The 15263-nt window shown below is 33.9% G+C and overlaps 1 pseudogene; it reads left to right on the top strand.

The window, feature by feature from the left end:
* LOC128193395 (uncharacterized) overlaps positions 1-15263 on the top strand; it is a 37193-nt pseudogene that overhangs the window by 9672 nt on the left and 12258 nt on the right.

Raw genomic sequence — 15263 nt, 5'->3', positions numbered from 1 at the left:
TCCATACAAAGCTTTACATCGATTAAGAAACATGATTCTCATTGAATAATATTCTTCAATTAGAAAAGAATTATCAATTTTGTAACTAACTTATTTCAAAAAAGTATTTTTAAGATGGTATTTTAAAATTATTGATAAATGATAATTTATCATCAACATGATACTTATTATCCATACATTGCTTAAGATTGTTTAGCTAAGAATATTCATAAAAATAGTGTTTTTTTAATTTATTTCATTTTCCAATTTTTTTCTACATATAGTACTCATTTGACCTTTATTTTCGTTACACCATATTGTTTATTAGATTGTTTTTTTTCCTCACTTTCTACACTAAAAAATTGACTACCTCTAAGAGTTTTACATTGTTCATAAGTGATCTTATAAGTCTAGATAGGGTAAAACACGGATGTTAAAAAAGTTTCATGTTTTTTATAATAAAATATGCAATAGATGTTAAACGAATACTTTTAATGGATACATGTAATACAAATACAAGTATTTGTGCACAAATATCATGATATTTAATTTATGGATACATATTATCCATGGTTAATTATTTTTATTTTGTTTTTTTTTAAATCAACTTACAAAATAAAGTTAATAATAAGAGAAACATTAACCTGTAAAACTTAATTTAGTATTAAATTCTACAAATTTATGTTTTTTTTTAATAATGAAACTAAAGTTGTTTATGTAAGACCCATATTTTTGGGACATGGTGGGGACATGGTGGTTACCCACCTTTTTCATTATTGGAAACAATTATTGGAGGTGCATTTACGGGGAAGCTTAGCAAGGGAGGCTTTCATTTTTGGCATGTGAGAAAGAGAGAGAGAGAGAGAGAGAGAGAGCAGCATGAACCCTTCCTTCCTTCCATTTCCAGCCGTCCAAGAGCACCCATGGCAAGCTGTACCAACTTCAGAAGGGCTGAGAGGTGGATCTGGGTTGGGCATCTGGTGAGAGGAGAGTCCTTGCAGCAAGATCTGGGAGAGGAAGTGAAGAATTGTTGAGGTTGCAAGGAGATCTGGATCTACACATCTAGGAGTAGATAGATCCCAAAATTTACAAGGAAGTCTTCAAGAGGTAAGGGGAGTTTGATTTATTTCATTAATTGTTGAAATAATTTGTATTTGATACAAATTTGGGGAAAAAGGGGTTGAAAATGGGGTTTATCTGGAAGCTGGTGCGATTCTGCAGAATGCGCGTACGTCCAATTTTGGTGAGTCAAAATTGGACGTTCGTTCCAACGGTGCTTAACCATGGAGTTCTTATGGGCTAGGCTACCGAAAAGCAAATGCATTTTGGTGATATGAGTAGTCAAATCAATTCCTTTAAGCTATCCTTCAACTGTATAGTCCCATACCTACACAGTCTCCAGATCCCTCTCATTCCGGTGTATGTCTGATTCGTCCATGTACCCCTTCCACCCGAAGCTGCCAGGAGCCGCTCCTTGTCTGTGCCCCCTGCACCATGCTTCTTGCACCGGCGTCACTCCCCGCCCTCGTCTTCGTGCCCGGGTGTCACATGCCCACCAGCTTTTGCTCTGGTTCGTCCTCGAACCACACCGTACTGGGAGAGGCTAGGCTCTGATACCATCTGTAACGCCCCGGCAACTCACAGGGACCATCGACTGCCCCCACAGATCACCACCAGGCTTTCCAGTGTGCTTTGTCCTCACTCGCACACTTTCCGGGAAAACTTCCCAGAAGGTCACCCATCCCAGAATTGCTCCAAGCTAAGCACGCTTAACCATGGAGTTCTTATGGGCTAGGCTACCGAAAAGCAAATGCATTTTGGTGATATGAGTAGCCAAATCAATTCCTTTAAGCTATCCTTCAACTGTATAGTCCCATACCTACACAGTCTCTAGATCCCTCTCATTCCGGTGTATGTCCGATTCGTCCATGTACCCCTTCCACCCGAAGCTGCCAGGAGCCGCTCCTTGTCTGTGCCCCCTCCACCACGCTTCTTGCACCGGCGTCACTCCCCGCCCTCGTCTCCGTGCCCGGGTGTCACATTCTGTAACGCCCCGGCAACTCACAGGGACCATCGACTGCCCCCACAGATCACCACCAGGCTTTCCAGTGTGCTTTGTCCTCACTCGCACACTTTCTGGGAAAACTTCCCAGAAGGTCACCCATCCCAGAATTACTCCAAGTTAAGCACGCTGCTTAACTATGGAGTTCTTATGAGTCAGGCTACCGAAAAGCAAATGCATTTTGGTGATATATAGTCCCATACCTATACAGTCTCCAGATCCCTCTCATTCCGGTGTATGTTTGATTCGTCCATGTACCCCTTCCACCCGAAGCTGCCAGGAGCCGCTCCTTGTCTGTGCCCCCTGCACCATGCTTCTTGCACCGGCGTCACTCCCCGCCCTCGTCTCCGTGCCCGGGTGTCACATGCCCACCAGCTTTTGCTCTGGTTCGTCGTCGAACCACACCGTACTGGGAGAGGCTAGGCTCTGATACCATCTGTAACGTCCCGGCAACTCACAGGGACCATCGACTGCCCCCACAAATCACCACCAGGCTTTCCAGTGTGCTTTGTCCTCACTCGCACACTTTCCGGGAAAACTTCCCAGAAGGTCTCCCATCCCAGAATTACTCCAAGTTAAGCACGCTTAACTATGGAGTTCTTATGAGTCAGGCTACCGAAAAGCAAATGCATTTTGGTGATATGAGTAGTCAAATCAATTCCTTTAAGATATCCTTCAACTGTATAGTCCCATACCTATACAGTCTCCAGATCCCTCTCATTCCGGTGTATGTTCGATTCGTCCATGTACCCCTTCCACCCGAAGCTGCCAGGAGCCGCTCCTTGTCTGTGCCCCCTGCACCATGCTTCTTGCACCGGCGTCACTCCCCGCCCTCGTCTCCGTGCCCGGGTGTCACATAGTGTAAGGGTATAGTCAATGCAGGTGTGCAGGTGTGCAGGTGTGCAGGTGTGCAGGTGTGCAGGTGTGCAGTGTGCAGTGTGCAGTGTGCAGTGTGCAGTGTGCAGTGTGCAGTGTGCAGTGTGCAGTGTGCAAGGTGCAGGGAGCAGGGAGCAGGGTGCAGGGTGCAGGGTGCAGGGAGCAGGGAGCAGGGTGCAGGAATGGATGTTTGGTTATAGGAGGAAAATGCAGTCAATTGGGTACAAAAGGTTTTAAGAAACAAAATTTATTAAATAACCAAGTAATTTAATTAAGGGTATATTAAGAAATTTGAGGTGCAGATGAAATAATTGGAGGTGAAGCATGAAACCCTCTCATTCCCGTTTTTTGGATGGGACTTTGGTTCAGCCCAAACGAAAACAGTTGGCTCAACATCACTGCGCGATCGTAAGCAGCTTCAATTCAACGTCTGAAATTCTCGCTCAGTTACTGCAACTGTAAAGTTGACCGAAAAAGTAGAGGAGAGAAGAATGTCAGGGTTAAAGGAATTGCTTAAGAAAGGGTTAGGTTTAGGAGACATGGCGTTCAACGCCGGCGGAGGAGCTATCAACTGGTTCCCTGGCCACATGGCCGCCGCCAGACGAGCCATCCGCCAACGTCTCAAACTCTCCAACCTCGTCATCGAAGTCCGAGATGCTTGACTTTCTCTCTCCTCCGCCAACGTCGATCTCCAACCACACCTCTCCGCAAAACGACGTGTCGTCGCACTCAAAAAAGATCTTGCCAACCCTAACATCATGCATGTAAAATCATCACCATCGTCAGTATCCTGGTCATTGTCGTTTACCGTTAAGTTATTCACGCGGCGTGTTGTTACTGTAGAAATGGGCGCATTATTTCGAAACTTGCAAGTAGGATTACATTGCAATAAACGCTCACAGTCAGAGTTCCGTGAGGAAGCTTCTGGAGTTAGTGGAGTTCAAGCTGAAAGAAGTAATTTTCCGGGAACCGACGCTACTTGTGATGGTGGTCGGTGTTCCCAACGTTAGCAAGTCTGCTTTGATTAACTTTATTCATCAGACTGCAAAGTCTCGCTTTCCTGGTATTAATTTCGCTAATTCGTGAAACCATTGATTTGAATGAATTGGATGAGTTTTTTTTTTTTGCTTGTTTGGAATTGAAGTGGTGTTCTTTGATAGCGCAGGAGAAGCTGAAGCGTGCTGCTGCGGGTCCGTTACCTGGTGTTACTCAAGACATAGCAGGATTTAAGGTCTGGTTGACAAACATAAACATGAACATAAAATTAAACCAAATGTTCAAGTTATAATGGTGAAAAAATATATTATTATGTCCTATTTAGATAAATTTATTCAATAAGAAAATAAGATACAACGAACTTCTCGTGTAAGCTAAAATGAACATATGTAATTCACTTTTATATTGTCTGTCTCATTAAACTTTCTCAAAAGCTGAGACAAATAAGTAGATTGTGCCTTCGTTTTTTCTTTTCTTATTCCTTGCATATTAATACTTAAGGAGAATTTTATGTAATGAGGACCTTAAGGTTGTTGTTTTGATATAGGCTGCGCAGGTTCAACCACTTCAAATGAAATAAAAGATAGCAGATCTTTATTTCCCAAGTGACTAAGTATTAGTATTATGCGTACTTTGTATATCTCTAGTTGTTGCTTTAGGTTTAAAACTTAATTTCTACAAATGATATAAATGATTATTGTTTTTCTTGTCTCTAGTTTCTAGTTCTGTTGCCTCCACGTGCAAACATATTATTTTATCTGCTGCAGACTACAATTCTTTTTTATTCCACTGTGATTCGTCGGAATCAAGGCATAGGTTTATGTTAGAGACAATGCTTCCCTCGTTCTGTTTCATGTATTAATGCTTTTCCTTGAGTGTGTGTTTTTGAATAGCATATTTGAAGGGTTTTACTTTGTGTTTTTTGGAAGCTCCTTGAGAAAAACAGATGATTATCTTCAAAAATAAATTGAAACAGACATCATTGAGTTACATGAATCAAATTTAGATTCATGTGTCTATTAACAATATTTTCATTCATTTTGTTAGAATTATTACATCTATGTATCATCATTAAGCCTAAGTAGGATGTAGTGTGCTAGATAATTTATTAGTTGTACCTATAGTCGTACCTAGTTTTGCACTGAAGTGTCTAGTATAGTCCCTTAATTTTCCATGTACTCTTGTATCAGTTTTTCATTATAAATAGAAGATTAGGAGAGGGATCTCTCAAGCCCTCCAAAATATATTTCTCTGTTTTGAATCTCAAGTCATTTGAATCATGGATTCTTGTTGTAGTGGTTGTTATTTTAGTACACATTCATATTTTGAAGTGAAGTACTGGTTTTGTTCTCACCTATAGCATCCGATGTTCCAACTATTATCTAATTGTGTACTTTTGCAATCTAGATCAATAGGGTAAACATTCCTAATTGTTGCAAGGGGCAACATGGTCCCTGTAAGACAAGTGAAGAGGGATCATGGAAGAAAATAGTATGAAAGGCAAGCAATACGTTATTGCCTAGGCTGAAGCTTTTGGAATAGTCAACAAAAACGTGCTGGGGAGAAAAGGGGATGATAAACAACTTTATGAAATATTGTTTTAATCTTTGGTTGATAAAATGAAAGAAAATGTGATATTTTCCATGTTTTTTGTGATCGAAGAAGTGGTAAGAGTCCCCAAATTAGATGCACTAATGATTTGAATCAGTTTCAGAACACAATTAATTATTTTCTTTCTCACACACAAAACATGAAAGCTTAAAGAAGTAAATCTAGGAATTTCAAGAGTATATATGATTTGGACAATTTTTTTTAGGAAAAGAAATTTATATTAGTGAGCCATACGATCAAAATATCGTACCTACAAAGTATACCCTTATGTACTGCATATATAGTGTGTATTGTACTACATATTGGTTAGTTACCCTTCCTTGAAAATATTGGAAACCTGCTAACTGTTTCAGAAATAGGTTTTATTTTTTGTTTTGTCAAGATATTTTTGAGAGATTATTATTCTCTTTCATTCCTAATTCCTGAAAGTTTTTAATGTTGGCTTGATTATTTATTATTTGCCATATAAACGAAGAAAGTATTTGCAAACGAAAAGGTAGAAGGAAATCAATGCATATTCTATTTTTCTCTTGCATTTTGTTTTATTATCTGTCACTGATTCTATTTTTAGTTGGTGGTTCCATAATTAAACAATGACTTTGACCCAATGTTTCAGATAGCACATAAACCAAGTATATATGTCTTGGATTCCCCTGGGGTACTGGTTCCGAGTATCTCGGACATAAAGACAGGGTTAAAGCTGGCTCTGGCAGGTACTATGTCTTTTAAAATTTATCTTAAATATTTCTGTCATTCGTAAAATTTTACATTATTATCGGTGGTAAAATTTGACATATTATTTATATCGGAGCATGACTTTGTTGACTAAAACTATGTTCTGAAATTACATTTGTTTATCCCCAACATGTTTGATTCCTGTGGATTTATTCAAAGCCTTTTCTGGGAACTATGTTTGCTTACAGGAATATGAATAAAAGCTTTAATTTGATTTTTTTTTCTTCCTGCCAGTTTTCATTGTGTCTACAAGTTAGATTGCAAATTGTAAAAGCGGGAAATTACCTTGTGGAGTTATACTAGGACGGTTTTGTTGTGAAGAAACTTGTAATTGTTGCTGTTATTTCTATACATAGAATACAAACAAGACTTCTTACTGATGTTTTGGTTAGCCAATTGTTTTAAAGTAAAATAAGGAGAGTGTTTAAATTTATAAACAGCAGTCTTCTTTTATATGATTCAGTGTCTATGTGGTCTCTTATATTCTTATGTTTTACTTGCAAACCACATTGCATGTTTATTATTTTATTGCATTTAATCAATTGAAGTGGATGCCTTGGTGGGACAGTAGCAGAGGACAAATTAGTGATTTGTTTTGTCTATTTATTGGGTTGAATTTAATTTTCAGTACAATCCTTTAATTTTACGGGCCTATAATTTTGAATCTTCTTGTCCCTTCAATGGTCAAGATCCTATCTCTTATTATCTCATTCCTTAGTTATTAGCAATTCTTAGAATTGCAAAGCTGTCAGTATTCCATCAGGGCAATCATTTGCGTTAGTTTGAGAACATGCTCTGTCAAGGATGGGTATGCTTCTCTTGATTCACTATGGGTTATAAGGAGGATTCTTAGTATTCCTGTGATTAGGTCTCACATTAAGGCACGTAAGATAACCTTGCTAGTTTTAATTTGAATTTGACGTTAAATTTGATTAATTTGATTCCATTACTTTTTATAGTGATGATCTATTCCCATTTATGTGGAATTGATTTTGAAGTTGTGGTTGATGTTTTCAAGTAGATACTTTAGGCAGGATATTAAAGTCATTTGTTGATTGATGAACTCTTGTTGTATCCCATTTTTTATTGATTGTGTTTAAACTACCTTTGCATCAAACAATCAATTTCCTTGTTACATATTTGGTTAAAAAACTTAGAGAGAGAGTAAAAAAATCTTAGAGAAAAATGTTTTAGAGAGATGATTTGTTTTTAGATAATAAAATTTATTTATAAAAAAATTATTTATACATTAAACTTTTAAAATTAAAATTACTTAATCTCATTATTTAGAACACACTATCAAGACATGATTTTTTAAACTCTTACAAAATACAAAGACAAAAAAATTGAATATATAAAACTAGACTTACTTTCATGGAATATGCTTATATTGAAAAATACGAATAAATATTATATTTTTAAGATTCAAATCAATAAACGAATAGTAACCCCAAGATAGTTATTAATATGGAAATTGCAATTATTAAACACTATTTGTGTGTACGCATATCAAAATAAATAGGTGTAAATTGTCATAAAGTATACACGAATTTGATATATTATTTTTCTCTCTTATGTCCATATATATATATATATATATATATATATATATATATATATATATATATATTCTTTTGGCAACTTTTAATACAGTGCACGGGAGAGATTATATAGAATAAAAGATGATATCTTCTCACCAAAATATGTGCTTTGCAAGAACGTAGTGTATGAAGACTTCTATCAATATTATTTGTATGATTGGTTAGATTTTATTGAACTTGTCACCTAATCTCATTAAAATAGTTTGAGATGGATAAGTTTTATTTTTCTTTATCAAGTATCAATTAGATTAACTCAATCAATAATATTATGTTTAGTTTGATTGAGACAAAAAATAAAAGTTGGTGTAATTTAAAGTATACTATATTGTCTTTATTACTATGTTATGATTTTTGAGTATTTTTATTGTATTTGTATTTTGATTAAATAATGCTTTTGAATAAATTAAATCAAATTTTAAATTTGAAAAATAAAATTAATACAAAGGGGAAAAAAAGGATCATCTTTGCATTCAAAGTTCACTTTGTTAGAAGTTATTTTTAGTGACCTTTGCTAAAAATAAAGAGTTGTTTATGTAAGTATTGCTTAAAAAAATACTTTTCCATATCTTAAGAAAACCATAAATCAGAAATGAATATATAAAGTAAATAGCCATTTTAGATACAAAAAAAAAATTATTTTAGATATTTGACAATTTTAAACAACTCATCTTAATCTAAAACCCAAAATTTTCTTTTTATATATAGAATAAATACCATCGAGAAAGTTAATATAAGAAACAAGAAAATACACAGTAATTCAATAATAATAGTTATATATACCAGTGAAAACTAGTGTAAGTTTTCTTTTATTATAGTAATTTTTTTATTAAACTATAAAATGATTTTAATTATTTAAATAAAAATATTAATAAATTATAGAATAACTTTTATAAAACATAATTAAAAATAATAATTTTATAATTTTATTATAAGTAATTTTTTTTGTGTAAATGGTTTTTTTATTATGACTAACTATTTAAATTCATAAAGGTAGTTATTAAAAAATAAAAGTAAAAAATGTTTTTTTTTTGTTTTGAATAATTATTTAAATTTTAAAAAGTAGTTATTACAAGAGTAAAATTGAAAGAAAATTAGGTAAAAAAAATCCTATATATATTATAGAATAATAATTTTTTAAATTTTATAATAAGTATATCTTACAACTCATATATATTATAAATCTTGATCTGCTGATAACACAAATTTTTAGATAAACATTAAATTCAAGTGTATTATATTTTAAGTAAAGAACAATATATAAAAGATAGTAGATCGACAACATGATGATGCACCTCCATTTTAGTGGGGTATAAAGCAAAACTTTAGTTAACTTCTAGAATGAGATTTTGATTTTGTATGAAAAGCTCATATTATCGTCCTTGAATACACTACAATCTTAATTAAATGATGCTGAGTTAGATGTTTGGTTGCTTCAAACATCATTGTTATAGGTTAACGTTCTTCGTCTTTAGTTGTAATTGCGTAGTTGTGTACCTTTAACAATGAGATATACTGCTGTTGAATTTTAACTCACTAACTACTAAGAAACTAATCAATAAAGTAAATTTCTTTTTTTAAAGGTGTCTGTCAGTCATTACTCTGTGGTTTAAAAATAATTTAGAAACTTTCCTTCGGCTTAAAAAAAAAGGAAATAATTTATCTAATAAACATAATTTAAATAAAAATTTAGTGAAAGAATGTAAAAAAATATCAATACTTTCATTTCAATTTCATTAGAATATTAATTTTGTATCAGTATTAAAAATAAACTAATTTTATATATTTAATTTATAAAATAAACTAAAAATAAGAAATTTTTGTTGAATAATAAAATTTTTAAAAATGCATAATACAAATTTTAATCGTAAATTTAATAAAAAATTTATATTTGTTATAAAGGCGAGTTGTTTATTTATGCTTGTGTGTGAACTTAATCAATGGTGTAGGAGTTGGTCTTAACCCATTATTTAAAAAGTTCCTTATGTAATTTTATTATATTTAAAATAATATTTTAATTATGTTATTAAATAAAATATATAGTATATAATTTAATATTGTTATTGACTATTATCTATTTATTAATTTTATCAATTTTTTTTAAAAAAAAACATAATATATGAGAATATTTGATTAATTTTAATAAAACATAATATATTGTGATAAAGTATGAAACATGACATAATAAACACGAAGTCTATCTAAAATATGAGAATATTTGATTAATTTTAATAAAATTCAAATTAAATTTTTTTATAATTACTAAATATTTATTTTATATATATATATATATATATATATATATATATATATATATATATATATATATATATTATAATAAAAATAAATCATTGGTAAAATTTAATTATAAATTCAAGTCATATATTGAAAAAAGAAAAAAAATAAACAATATATAATAAAAAAATTCATAAACTTATTATTTATAATTTATTATTTTAAACTTTTAAATTAAGATGTCGTATTTAGTTTTGATTTAGATATAGATGATTTTTTTGCACAACAAAATTAAATGATTATCTTATATATTTTAAAAATATGTTTGAGGTTGTAGAAGTAGAGATGTAGGACTTAAAATAACCTTGAGAGCTGTTGTCCAAACTTGTAGGCCTCCGAGTCTCACATCCTTTAGTTTTCTCCACCTATTTCATCTCCTAGTATTATATAAGCAACCTAAGGTCTCCTTTGTACATACAACTTGAACACCTTCAAATTTGAATATAAGAAGTGTTTTGCATTCAATTGCATTACTTCTTTCAAATAGAATTTTGTCTCTTAGTCTAAATTTGGGTATTATCTTGTGAACAAGTGGCGATCCTCCTTAGCATTTATCTTGGATTCTTCCAAGTGACATGTTTTCAAATCATAAATTTCCTCTCCTTTCTCTCTTACATTTTTAGTTTTTTAATTCCATTTATTAATTATTTTTGTTTAGTTCTTGGCTTTATTTCTATATAAGCATGTTGTTCCATATCATGTGGTATCTAGAGCAAGTGGTTGCAACAACATGAATTGCATGTACTCTCCTTCATCTGTGAGGAGAGGCAGTGTGTTTGATTCCAGTTCTTAGTGTTGCAATTGGTGATGATGGCATTGAAGTAGAGGATAAAGAATCATCAAAGGACTCAACCAAAAGGCTTAATGCTCTCCTTCTAGTGGATGTAGTGGTAATAGCCTTGCCTTTCTTAGATGCAGGCATGTCATGTATTACTTTGCGCTTAGTTGCCATATGCAAAACAATCACCAAGTGTCCTCCTTTATATAGTTAACCTGAAAAAGAAAAAAAGAGCAATCTCGATATTCTAAATAACTAACGCTTGAGAGGAGCATAAATATAAAAATAATAACAAACAAACTAAAGACACATATGAATCTTTTTTCTTTCACCAGCAGTTTTTAATCAAAATTGAGGGCCTTCAAGGCCTAAAAAGCTCTATGCTCAAGCTCTACTCTGGCAAGTGGTAAGCTTCCCATATACTAGCTATAATTGAAGGGTGTAGTGGGTTTTAAATGAAAGTGCTTACATAAGGTATCAATTTCAAAGTTTTTAAAATTTTTAAACATATAGTAAGTTACCCATGAGTGGTGGCTCAACAAAAGCTATGTTTTGTGCTTAATTTCCACACAGTATCATTTTTCTTTCAATTCCTCCATAATTTCTTAAACCTTTTTTATTGTCCTAAATGAATCCTACCTATGCATGAAGCATCAATGCAATGAAACCAATAAAGTAAGTATTTATTTAAGTTGGGTTGCCTCCCAATATCACTTGTTTAGCATTTTTAGCTCGATGCATTATTTTTCATGAGTCATTCAACATTATTCTTGTGGTGAGACTTGCAAGATCAACACCTTGATATTCCTTCAATCTTTGTCCATTCATAAGCCAACTTCTTTTTGTTTTAGGATCTTTAATTTGAATTGTTACATATGACTTCACTTATTTGACAATGAATGGTTCATATCACTTGGACTTCAATTTCCTTCGAAATAACCTTAATCTGGAATTGAAAAGCAAGACCAATTAGTTTGGTTTAAATTTTTGTTTTAAGATATTCTTGTCATGGTAGGCCTTCATCTTTTTGAGGATCCTTTTAAGTTTTCTGTTTGAAACTTCAACTTGACTACTGATATGAGGGTGATAAGTTGTGGGCTACTTTATGTCTTACATTGTAGTGCTCCAACACATGCTTAAGCTATTCATTGCAAAAATGACTACCTTCGTCAGTAATAAGCATTCTAGGAGTACTAAATATGTAGAAAACATTTCTCTTAAGGAATTTTATAATTGTTCTTGCATTTGCCTTCAATACAACAAATGCCTCCCTTCATTTAGACACATAATCCACTTCAACAAGTATGTATTCGTATGAATGTGACATAGGCAATGGACCAACAAAGTCCATACCCCAATAATAAAAAATTTCCACTTCAATTATTCCTTGTAGAGGTAATTCATCATGCCTTTACAGTCCTTTGACACTTGTCATTATTTCTGTAGTGTTCATAAGCATCTTTAGACAATGTAGGCCAATAAAAACATTATTGTAATACTTTTGTAGTTGTTTTGTCTCTGTTGAAGTGGCCTTCATAAGGTGAATTCTGATAGTGCCATAGGATGCCTTTGATCTCTGTTCCAAATATACCTCTTCACAGTAAACCATCTACATCAATTTTAAACAAATGGGGATCATCCCCTATAAATTACTTACCTTCCCAGATCAATTTTTTCTTCTAATGGCACATGAATTTCTTAAAAATAAATCTAGCGGCCTTGTAGTTTTCTATATCAGCAACCCAAGGTTTTTCTTTCACCACGAACAGTCTTTCATATGGATAAATGATCAGTCACATGGTTCTCATTACCCTTCTTGTTCTTGATTACCAAGTCAAATTCTTCTAAGAGCAAGATCCATTTGATTAATCTTGATTTTAAATTTTGTTTCTTCATCAAATACTTGATAACTGCATGGTTTGTATAAATTATAATTTCAGAGCCAATTATATAAGGTCTGAACTTCTCCAATCCATAAACAATTTCTTGAAGTTCCTTTTCAGTTATGGTATAATTGACTTGGGTTTCATTGAAAACCTTACTTGCATAATGAATAACATGAAATTTTTTCTGCTTTCTTTGCCCCAGTACAACACTTACAACATGATCATTAGCATCACACATCATTTTAAAGTTGAAATTCCAAATTGGTTGGGTGATGACTAACGCTAAGCTTAGCTTGCATTTATGTTGCTCATAAGCTTCATGACAATCTTGATCAAATTTAAACTTAACATCCTTAACCAATCGATTTCTCAAGGGTTTGGCAATCCTTGTACAGTGTTTTATGAACCTACGGTAAAATCCAGTATGACCTTAGAAACTCCTTATTCCCTTAACATTGACTAGTGAAGGAAGTTTGGAAATAGCCTCTACCTTGGTTGGATTTACCTCAATCCCTTTTCCATAAATCTTGTGGTCTAAAACAATGTCTTCATTTACCATGAAATGACATTTTTTCGAATTGACTACTAGGTTGGTCTCCATACATCTTTTGAATTCAGAAATACCTTTCCAAATAAAGATTTTGAAAAACAATAAAGAAGTTCTGAAACGATTGTTCGAGGTGGTATTTTCGAATATAGTTTTGGAACACTTGTTCCACATTTTGTTTTAAATACTCCAAACAACTTCTTCTACATAGTTCTTTTCCAAATTTTCTTTCTCCTTCGGTTCTTCACCACCTATCACATAATTACCATCCATCTTCTTCTTTTGAACCTTTTCTCTCGATATAGTCAAGTGGTTAAGGGTGAGGAATATGAAGAGTGGTGCGTAGTGGAGAGGAGAAGAAATATGATGATTATAGTGGAAGAGTCATCCTTGCTTATATTCTATTCCTTTTTCTTTTCTCCAATATCTACGTTGGCATGGAGGATAGGGTGTCATAGTAGAGAAAAACGAAGAAGTGATGTGCATTTTAGTTCGTGACGCTGAAAAGGAAAGGAGAAAAAAAATTAGAATTTTTAATAAAGGATTAAATATAATTTTAGTCTCATGTAAAATTAGAATGTATAATTCCATGCAGCAATAGCTCAATGATGCACTTAAATCATCGCTGGCCCATCTGAATTTGGACCATTTCAGCACTTAGAGACTTCAGCCTCTGCCAGCGGATTGTAGCACATCACACTTGTTTTCTTTTCCGCACAACATCATTCGATTCTAACAGGCAAAGGCCCAAAAAAATCTTCATTCCTGTTAGGTTCTTTTATGCATAGAACCGTAAGAGATGATTCTCCCCTCTCACAACACTCAAACAATAACAAAGAAATGAATGTATGAGTATTTCATTAATTCTGTAAAGTATGTCAAACTGAATGACAAGTAGGAATCCCAAGGAAGCCTCCCTTCCTCCACTGGAAAATGTCCAGTCTAATTTCCCAAGAGTAAAATCTCTGATAAAAAAACCCCTCTCCACTTATTCTACTACTATTTATACTATCTTGCCCCTCTAACAAACTTCTAACAGACTTTCCCTCTTAGCTTCCTTTCCCGCCTTTATTTCTCCTAACATACACTTTTATTCCTCTATCAATACCCCCCTCCATCTCAGCAACCTTGTCCTCAAGGTTGAAATTCGAAAACTGGTGCTTGATGTACCGTTCCTCTTCCCAAGTTGCTCCTTCTACTCCACCCTCCTGCCACTGGATCAGAACTTGGGACACCTTTTCTCCTTGTTGATCTATGTCTCGCCTCTGCAATACCTTCAAAGGTTTGTATAGTGGACCTTGCACCTGTAATTCTTCCGGCAATTCTCCTTCCACCTTATTCTCCCCTGCAGCTTTCTTCAATTGTGAGACATGAAAGATCGGGTGTATTCTGGCTGTTTCTGGCAGCTGCAATTTAAAAGCCACTGGACCCACTTGTTTTTCAACCAAGAAAGGTCCGTAATAACGAGCAGACAGTTTGGGATGCAACTTGGTTGGCATTGACACTTGTCTATGGGGCCTTATCTTAAGGAAGACCCAATCTCCTTCTTTCACACTAGACTCCTTCCTCTTTCTATTCACATACTGCACCATCCGTTCTTGCGCTCTAGCCAAATGATGTTGCAATTGCTTGAGAGCTTCATCTCTCGTTTGTAAATCCTGTGCCACCGCTTCTACCACCGTTTCTCCTGGAATGAATCTGTTTAATGTGGGTGGGGCTCTGCCATAAACCGTCTCAAAAGGAGTGCATTTTGCTGCTCCTTGATAGCTGGTATTATACCAGTATTCAGCCCATGCTAACACGGTGTTCCATGCCTTCGGTTGTTCTGAACAGAAACACCGTAAATAGGTCTCCAATATCCTATTCAATACCTCAGTTTGGCCATCCGTTTCTGGATGGT

This window comes from Vigna angularis, chromosome 5, assembly GCF_016808095.1.
Source record: "Vigna angularis cultivar LongXiaoDou No.4 chromosome 5, ASM1680809v1, whole genome shotgun sequence".
Lineage (NCBI taxonomy): Eukaryota > Viridiplantae > Streptophyta > Magnoliopsida > Fabales > Fabaceae > Vigna > Vigna angularis.
Note: the sequence above shows the minus strand (reverse complement) of the source record. Positions and strands in the feature narration are given on the sequence as shown.